Genomic DNA, 10,380 nt, shown 5'->3' with positions numbered 1-10,380 from the left:
CCAAGCATTTATTGAGAAACCAAAATATGTCAATTCATTGCTATATACTGGAAATAAAGAGCTGAATAAAACCATCTCTATTTTTGAGAAACCCACAATCAAATGGGGAAAATAAGCATATTTTAAAGCAATAATACAATTGGATAACCTCGTGCATATTTTATAGAAACACTAGTGGAGGCTAGATTGAAAAGGCAAGAAGACAAAGTCATTGAATTGATTGTTTGACCAAGAGATTATGAGGGCCTGTACATGTGAGAAATTATGCTGCCATTTCCCAAGAAATCTATGTCTTCCAAATTCTGACTCTCCTCCCAAAAATAAGTTGGAAAATCAAGAATAGAAATAAAAATATAACAATGAACATACCTGGCAGGCAGCAGGGCACAATGGCAATGCAGGGGCTCAACCAGAAGAACTTAACATAGAGACCCAGCTGAATGAACGGAACCCTACCTCGAAGCTGCCTGCACCCTTGAACTGAGGGCTGGGGTGCTTCAATGGGAATGGAAGCAGAGAGTGGCCACCTTAGTATTACAAAAGTGGTGGTGGTTGGAGCTTGGGGGGACCCTCCGACTCAGGGTGTCCACTGGAAGGGGACCCAGGACGCCATACACGTAGTGCCTTAGCGCCCACCCTGCAGTGACTCCACAGGTTGGAATCCATTGAACAGGCATCTACACCTGGGAGAGTGGCCCTTCCTGGGCCACTACTGGCATCAACCCCCTTGCTTAGGGTCAACAGAACCCAATCGAATGAAAGATCGAACTGTGCAGGACAAACTTACACAATTGCGGCTCAAGGAGAAACTGCACTCCCATAGAATCTTCATACTGACCACGAATGGAGTACTGTGTCATTGAGAAAATTAATGATGATAATAGTGCAATAGACTGATACTCCAGGGAGGTGATCGACAATGCTGTGCTTCTTTTTTTACTTAGGTTCTTGGTTGCCTGCTTGAAGCTTGTTTTTTATGTTTTTGTTTTTTCTATTTTTTTTCCTCTTTTTAAAAAATCATTTTATTGGCGTTTCTTACAGATCTTATCACAATCCATGCATGCATCCATTGTGTCAAGCACATTTGTACATATGTTGACATCATCATTTTCAAAACATTTTTTTCTACTTCAGCCCTTGATATCAGCTCATTTTATAACCTCTCCCACCTTCCGTCCCACATTTTTTCCTATCTTACATCGACCATGGTCTTCCTTCACCCACTTTTCTGTTGTCCGTCCCCCTGGGAGGGGGTTATATGTCAATCATTGTGATTGATTCCCCCTTTGTCCCCCCACCTAACCCTTACCCTCCTGGTATTGCTATTCTCATTATTGATCCTGAGGGGGTTTATCTTCTTGGATTCCCTGTGTTGTGAGCTCTTATCTGTACCCGTGTACATGCTCTGGTCTAGCCAGATTTGTAAGGTAGAATTGAGTTTATGATAATGGGGGATAGGAAGCATTAAGAAACTAGAGGAAAGTTGTATATTTCATTGGTTCTATACTGCACCCTGACTGGCCTGTTTCTTCATTGTGACCCTTCTATAAGGGGATGTCCAATTGTCTACAGATGAGCTTTGGGTCTCAACTCCATGCTCCCCCTCATTCACATGGATATGATTGATCCCATCGACACCTCATGATCACACAGGCTGGTGTGCTTCTGCCATGTGGGCTTTGTTGCTTCACAGCTAGATGGCCACTTATTTATCTTTAAGCACTTAAGACCCCAGATGGTATATCTTTTGATAGGTGGACACCATGAACTTTCTTCACCGCATTTGCTAATGCACCCATTTGTCTTCAGTGATCCTATCAGGAAGGTGAGCATCACAGAATGCTGGATATTAGAAAAACGTGTTCTTGTGTTGGAGTACTTGAGTAGAGACCCAATATCCATCTGCTATCTTGATACTTAGGATATAAATGTACCATATATACTCATGTATAAGCTGAGTTTTTCCAGCACTTTTAAATGAAGTTTTTGTGGTAAAATTAGGTGCTTCCGCTGATATTCGAGTTGGCTTATATTTGAGTATAGACAGTATGTACATATATCTATTTCCCTGTCATTATATATATATTTATATATGTATATGCAGGTATTTATACCTCTGTAAATGTCCTTTGCCTCCCAGTTCCTTCCTCTATTTCCTTTTACTTTCCTCTTGTCCTACTTTCATGTTTGGCCTTGATTCGTGTTTCAGTAATTCCTCTTGGTTAAATTGCCTTTGATGTAGCCCCACCAGGCATCATATTCCTCCTCCCCATCCATTTTAGATCACTTGTTCCCTTGTCTCTGGCATTGGTTGACAGCCCCTTCCTTTTCCCCCACCTCCCCCCTCTTCCGTTTCCATTGGAACTGTCAGTCCCATTGTTTTCTCCTCTGGATTGTTTATCCTGCCTATCTTATTTAGATAGACATGCAGAGACAATGAACAGCACAAAAACAAGACAGAACAAAACAAACAATAACAAAAAACCAATGGCAAAAAAAAGAAAAGCCTACAAATAGTTCTAGGTCTGTTTGTTGACTTTTAGGAGTGTTTCCTGGTCAAGTCTAATGATGTACCATACCCTGGCCCCAAAGTTTATTTTTGGTATTCCCTGGGGACTTCAGTGCTTTGGTCCCCTTGCTGCTCTGTTGCACATCCTTAGTGTTTCACCCTGGTATGGTGACGTTAGATTGGGCACAATTCCCACACTGTGTCTCCAGTGGTGTCCCCTGTGTTGCTATGGATCAGTGAGGGACTTCGTGTCTCCTGATGGGCCTGGCCCTATGGTCCTCTCTGTGCATTGGCTGCTCTGAGAGGAATATTGTCCCCAGGGCTTGGTGGGTCACTCTCTCTCCTTCCCTCTTTGTTTGCTCCTGAGTACTCTGCTCAGATGTGCCCCTCTCCCAGAGATGTGGCTTCAGTGCTGTCCTCTGAAGTGCATTCTTCTGGGCGGTGGGGAGTGGGGGTGAAGTGGTGTCCACATAGTTGGGATTGGGGCCAGCCCCACAGATCTATTGGTTGACTGCTTCATACCAGTATGTTGCCTTTATGTCTGGGCACACCAGGTTGAAATCTGGTCCCTCTGTCCCTCTCCTATGGAGATATAAATAACACCCTCCCTTTGGGTAGGTTAGTGCCCTGTTCCCCCATTCACCATGTCTTTCTTTTTCCTTTCTTTCTTTCTTTCTTTCTTTCTTTCTTTCTTTCTTTCTCTCTCTCTCTTTCTTTCTTTTCCATTCTTTTTTAGTTGGCTGTCATATATCCCTGGATTTGGTCTAGCCCCTCCATAATATCCAGACCTCACCAATGGAATATATGTATAGAGTAGCTTTTGCCCTATGCCCTTTTTGCATTTTAAGCTTACCTCAGTGGACTCATGTTGTACTTGTCCTTTTTTGGTTGGCTTACTTCGCCTAGCATAATTTCCTCCAATTCTTCCCATGCGGTGATGGGCTTCATGTGTCCATCACTGCCTTTTAGGGATGTGTAGTACTCCATTGTATGTATGTACCACCGTTTTTTAATCCATTGATGGAAATTTGGATTGTTTCCAACTCCTTGCAATTGTGAACTGTGCTGCGATGAACATTGGAGCACAGATGTCTGCCCATGGTTTGTTTTTTGCCTCTTCTGGGTAAATGCCCAGTAGGGGAATTGCTGGGTCATATGGTAACTGGATTTCCATCTGTTTAAGATATCACCAAATCGATTTCCATGGTGACTGTACATAACTACAGGTCCACCAACAGTTGATCAGAGTTCCTATCTTACCACAGTCCCTCCAACACATGTTACTTTCTGGTATTTTAAATTGGGCTATATTTGATGGTGTTAGGTGGTATCTTGTTGTTTTAATTTGAATTTCTCTTATGGCTAATGATCAGAAACATTTTCCCGAATGTTTACTAGCTATTCAGATTTTTGCCCTTGTGTAACTTCTGTTCAGATCCTTTTCCCACCTCCTCAGTGGGCAATTAGGTGTTTTTCTTTTTGTAAGCCAGTAGAGTATTGTAGATTTTAGTAAATCTCATAAAATCTCATGTGTCATTGCGAAAGATGTTTTCCCAGTCTGTGGGTTCCCTTATTACTCTCTTGGTGAATTATTTTGACGTGCACAGGTGTTTTATCTTCAGTATATCCCACTTGTAAACTTGTGCCTCCTCTGTATTGGTGTCTTTCCCTATTTCCAATAGGCTATGTATTCCCTGTGCCAAAGTTCTCAGGTTTGTCCTAATTCCCTCATTGATGGCCCTAATAGTTTGTGGTTTTACCCCAAGGTCTCTGATTCACCTTGAATTTATTCTTGTGCATGCAGTTAGGTAAAAGTCTTGCTTCATTTTTCTGCAGGTAGATATCCATTATTTCCAGCACCACTTGTTGAAGAGGGCATCTGCTTCCCATATGATATTTTTTGAGTCCTTATCAAAGATCAGTAGTCTGAATGCTGATTATTTTTATTTCTGAGTTTTCAGTTCTTTTCAATTGATCTGAGTATCTGTCATTATACTAATGCCATGTGATATATCTTCAAGGGTGTGCCATATGGACTTGAAAAGAATGTGAATGTTTTTGACTTTGAGTGGAGAGCTCTGAAAATATCTATCAGGTCAAGTTGTCTAATTGTAATGTTTAGATCTGTGGCTTCCTCATTAAGCTCTTTTTCCTGTGATCTATATTTCGTGGAGAGTGGTGTATTAAAGACACTTACTATAATTGTTGAGCCCGTGTTTTCCTTTTTCATATTTTGGAGTGTTTGAGGAATTTTGTGGGTCTCTCGTTGGCATGTATATATTTATTATGTTCACTGGTTCTTGGTCTACTGTTTCCTTGAGCTTCTTCTTATCTCTTATCTTGTTATCTCGTCATCTTGAGATCTATTTTGTCTGAGATTAGGATTGTAACCTCTGCTGTTTTTGAATTTCTATTTGCTTGGTATATTTTTCTCCAACCTTTGATTCACGGTCTATTTTTGTCTATAATCTTGAGATGTGTCTCCTATAGGCAGCAGATCGACAAGCTATGTTTCTAAGCCAGTTGTCTAGCCTCTGTGTTTTAATGCCTGAGGTCAGGCCATTGATATTCAGGGTTATTACATCCATCTGTGAATTCTTTGATGTCATCTTATACCTTCTGTGCTGGGTGTTTTCCTACCTCCCTTTCTTGTCAGCATGTTGTGCATGTGTGCGTGCATGTGGTTCATTCTTGCCTTCTTTCCACCATGGAGCCAATGCTATATTAGGAGCTGTTTTCTCTTTGTTGCCATCTGGGCGGATTTGTTTTATGCAGCGGTCTCTTATTTGTGCTTTGTGAGTGTTGTTCTTCTGCCCATATTGGGTTAGCAAGGATGTTTTATAGGGTTGGGTTTCTGTTAACAAATTCTTTGAATTTTCCTTGTCTGGGAAGACTTACCGTATATACTCGAGTATAAGCCGACCTGAATATCAGCAGAGGCACCTAATTTTACCACAAATGCTGCATTAAAAAGGTGCTGAAAAACTTGGCTTATACACGAGTATATACTGTATTTGTCTATCTTGAGAGATACTTTGGCTGAATATTTTTGGGTTTTTGTTATTTCCCTTCAATTTTTGGAATATTTCTCCACACTCTCCTCTTCCTCATAGTGTCCACTGATAGCTCTGAGCATATTCTTATTTAGGTGCCTTTATAGGTGACTGCTTGTTTCTCCCTAGCTGCTCTTATGGTTTTCTCCTTTTCCTCAAAGTTGGATAGTTTAACTATTATATGCCTTGGTAACTTCTTCTTGGGATTCAGTCTAGCTGGTTTTCTTTCAGCCCCCTGTATGGTTGTCTGCTTTTCATTCATTAAGCTGGGAACGTTTTTCCTGTAAGAATTCCCCCATTATTTTTACCATTGACTTCTTCATTGTGTCTTATTCAGATAGGCCAATTATTCTGATGTTGTTCCTCTTCAGACATGGTTCTCAGGTTTTCTTCAGCTTCTCTGATTATCTTATTTCACTGCCTTTCCTGTTGAAGTCTGTCTGGTTATCCTCTAGGTCACTGGTGAGATTCTCTGCCTCAAGTCTGTTGGTAAATCTGTGGATTTGCTCCTGCTTTCTGTTATCTTGTGCCTTAGGTCTTATATTTCCCTTTGGTACATGGCCTTTATCTCCTCAATCATTTCATCCTTTTTCTGTGGTTCTTCCTTCATATCCTGTATGACTCCAAGCAGCATTCTGAAGGTATCTTTCTGTGGTAGATCAATGTCTGATTCTTTTATGCATGTTGTTAGGTTCAGGACTTCTTCCAACCTTGCCTTTTGTTTCTCCTGCTTTTTTGTTGATTTTGTTGTGCCTTTTGCTGTTTGCATGTTGCTTTAGAGGAGCCCCATGCCACTTTCCAGAGAGTCAAAGAGCACTGGACTCTCTTTTTGGGAAATTCATAGGAATGCTTCTTCAAACTGCCTGCAGCTAACTGCACTGTGGAGTCAGGATACTATCCTCCTATGGTTTCACTCTTTCTCTAGCCAACCTGTATTATGTTATTTGGAGGGCAATTTGGATGGGACACTCGTCAGATGGTTTGGGGCCTGTGAGGATGGTGATGCACTGGATGATCTCACAGGAAACCATGGTGGTGTAGCACCTTGGAGGATATGTGGGGGTACCTGCTGCAATGGGTTGGCAGGCAAGAAGAAGTTCCCTCAGCCATGTGTAGGGTCGAGGAGCATGGTCAGGGGCTCTCTCAGCCATGTGGAACACTTTTGAGGTGGGAAGAGGTTCCCCAGTTGAGTCGAGCACCACAAAGGGCAGGTGGGAATTCCCCCAGCAGTTTAGAGTGCCTATGAGTATAGGCTGGAATTCCCCCAGCTGTTTGAAGGGGAGGTCCCTCAGCCATTTGGGGTGTGGTGGAAAGCAGTTGGGATTTACCCAGCCACATGAAAGGTTGCAGAAGGTGGGCAGGAGCTCCCCCAGCAGGGTGGAGGGCAGGTGGCGTTATCCTATTTGAAGGGGAGTGGCATAGCATGTGAAAGGAAAGAGAGGGGGGAACTGAGGAAAATAAAACCCTGAGCTCACAGCAAAAAGAGAAGAGAAGGGGAAAAAAGATAAAGAAAGAGCTGAGCCCTAATTGCCTGATGGTGGGCCTAGAGGGGTTTAAACCCTGCCCCAAAATAGTAGCAAGCTGTGGATGTGCTGAAGTAAAGCCCTTGTGCCAACCAAAGTAGCCTGGTTCTGACCAAGATTGTGGTGGGCCTAAGGCAGCAGTTCTCAACCTGTGGGTCGTGACCCCTTTGGGGGTCAAACGACCCTTTCACAGGGGTCACCTAAGACTATTAGAAAACACATGTTTCCAACATGCTTCCAATGGTCTTAGGAACCAAGACACCACTCCTCTATCTGTTTCCAGGCGGGTCCACCCACATGCAGATACACCCACGCATGAGTACCTGATGAGAAGACTGTTACCCATGCTACACCATGCTTCAAGACAAAATTTCATTTCTTTGTAATTAGAAAGAAATATTTTGCAATATATAATTACATATTTTTGGTTAATCATGAAATGCTTTGTGTTCAATTTATAACAATGAAAATACATCCTGCATATCAGATATTTACATGATGATTCATAACAGTAGCAAACTTATAGTTATGAAGTAGCAAGGAAAATAATTTTATGGGTGGGGTCACCATAACTTGAGGAACTGTATTAAAGGGTTGCGGCATTGTGAAGGTTGAGAACCACTGGCCTTAGGCTAAGCCCCAGCCGGCTTCCCAAGTGGTAAGCAGAAAGCCTACAGCTCTTCAAAACCTAGGGGATCTGTGTCTACTTATCTTTATGATGCTCCTCCTGTGACCTGGAAGAGCAGAGCTTCCCTCTCAGTGGCCCTCCTGCACTGACTTCTGCAGAAGCCCTTTGGTGTGTGTTACTCAGTCGCCATCTTGCTGGAACTCCTTTTTGTTGTTGTTGTTCTTTTGGGTGTGTGAGTTCTGTTTGTTTGTTTGCTGATTGGCTTATGGGTTCTATTAATGCAATTGATATTATAGGGTTATGATTTTTTCATATTACAGCCATCAAAGTAAACCTGAGATGTGCAAACCCCATGGATAAGCAGATGGGGTCTGGGCTCCTACTTAACTCTAGCCCCAATTCAAGAACAGTTAGTTGTAATAACATGGCCCTGCATGGTACCCACCTTCATGAAAAGATCACTGAAGATAAGGGAGCTATAGCAGAGTGTGGTAAAGAAAGTAGATGATGCCTAGCTATCAATCGGAATAGTGTCTGGGGTCTTCAAAGCTTATATTCAAACAAGTGACCATCTGAGTGAGAAGACAATTAAGTCCACATGGAAAAAGCACACCAGCTACTGTGATCCAAAGATGACAATTTAAAAATTCAAAGGTGGCATAAGGAAAAATATCAGAGCTAAAATTATGAAGTCCCAATTTGTAGAAAGCTACTGAGGACGGTGAGAGCCCTAAAGCCATCCGGTCAGACTGAGCCACTGGCAGATCCACTCTAGGCATAGACAGGAGCCTCCATCAGCCTTGTTGTCAGGGAAAGACCATTCTAATCGTCAATATACTGAATTGAACTCAATACTTGGCCTGATGGCCTTCTTTTAGACCCAACCTGAGTTGGTTCTGGATGCAAATAGCTCTTACTTGTTTCATGACAGAACTTTCTTCCCTGGCTTTTTGAATGTTGATGAAGGTCTTGTCTTTCTTACTCATCATTTATAATTTGGTCATGATCCTTACCATTTTACTTTGATTTTGGTTTTCATTGTTCCTGCTGGGTTTCCCAGTTTGTGACCCACAGGAGAAGTGGCTGCATAGTGATAATAACTGATATCGGGGTTGATTGGGGATGCAGGGGTTGGGGGATTTCAGGAGTGGGAAATAAAAGCAAGAGTATCAGAACTGATTGTGATAGCACAACTCATTCAAAGGTGACTTAACCATGAGGGTGTTGGTGGAATGTTTTAAATATGATATAGTAATTATTTTACAATTCTACTTGATGTGATTGAGTGATTGAACTACTGAATTGTATGCTATATATATTGCATGCCAATAAAACTTTAAAAACAACTAGCATAAAAACATTACTGATTTTTTCTATTCATCTTTTATTTCTTTATCTTTTTTCCAAGTTAGAATGTAATTGTATTTTCTTACAGATAATTCTAATATTGATTCAACACTTTTTCAAATTTATAAGATAAAACAAGGCTTAGAACTGGATCACTTGGCCCTTTCTCTTCTTATCACCTCCCAGTTCAAAATGTTTTCATCTTTTAATGGCCAGCATCCTCTTGGACCTGCAGTTAGGCTCAACACATTCAAGCCTCAGCACAAGCTTCTTTGTGGTTTTAGCATTCTTTCAGAAAATTGGCTTTGTCTGCCCACCATAGCCACTCTGCTTCCAATTGTAGCACCTCTTTCCTTGTGCATACAGGGAATCTTTGCCCTTCTTATCCTGGGTCACTTTGTGAGGTTGATGCTTGCCATATTTCTTACAGAAAATTCTTTGGGTTTTGGGTACATTGACCATCTTTGCAGAGATATGGTCTACGCAGTGTAAACAGGAAATCAAGAGTCTGTGATCCTTGCCTCATGCTGCTCATGCCTAACCAGCTATTTGTCTTTTTAAAGATCATTTTATTGGGACTCTTACAGCTCGTGTAACAATCCATACATCAATTGTATCAAGAATATTTGTATATTGCCATCATTGTTTTCTAAACATTTACTTTCTACTTGACCCCTTGGTATCAGTGCCTTTTTCCCTCCCCCCACCCCGCCCACCCTCATGACCCCTTGATAAATTATAAATTATTATTATTTTCATATCTTACACTGACCACTGTATTCCTTCCCCCATGGTTTCTGTTCTTCATTCCCCTCAAATTGGGGTGGGGTAAGGGGTGGTTATGTGTCAGTCATTGCAATTGGTTTCCCCTTCCACTTCTCTCCCCATCTTCCCCCTAACCTCCTGGTACCACTACTTCTATTTCTATTCCTGAGGGGTTTATCTGACCTGAATTCGTGAGCTCTTATTTGTACCAGTGCACAGGTACTGGTCTAGCCTGAAGTGAAAAGCAGGGCTGAGGCCATGATAGTGGGGGGTGAAGAAGCCTCAAGGAACCAAAGGAATAATGTGTGTTTCATTGGTGTTTGAGCAGAGGCCCCAAGTCCATCCGCTACCTCAAAGTACATGTGCATAGGCCAATACCTCTATTTTTATGAATTAATATATTTGCATATATACACATCTATGTTTATACCTATATCCATAGCTTTGTTTCCTAGATCTTTCTTCTGTTTCTGTTTACCTTCCTCCTGCCCCACCATCACACTCACCCTTCTTCAGCCTCTTAGTAATTCCTCTCAGCTAGATTGCTGTTGCTCC

The 10,380-nt window shown here is 41.8% G+C and overlaps 1 pseudogene; it reads right to left on the bottom strand.

Annotated features, from left to right (window-relative positions):
* Positions 1-9,201: 9,201 nt before the first annotated feature.
* On the bottom strand, positions 9,202-9,522 carry LOC142422518 (large ribosomal subunit protein eL42-like; annotated as a pseudogene).
* Between the last annotated feature and the right edge of the window lie 858 nt (positions 9,523-10,380).

Source organism: Tenrec ecaudatus, chromosome 12 (assembly GCF_050624435.1).
Source record: "Tenrec ecaudatus isolate mTenEca1 chromosome 12, mTenEca1.hap1, whole genome shotgun sequence".
NCBI classification, from domain to species: Eukaryota; Metazoa; Chordata; class Mammalia; order Afrosoricida; family Tenrecidae; genus Tenrec; species Tenrec ecaudatus.
This window is presented reverse-complemented; position numbering and strand designations above follow the sequence as displayed.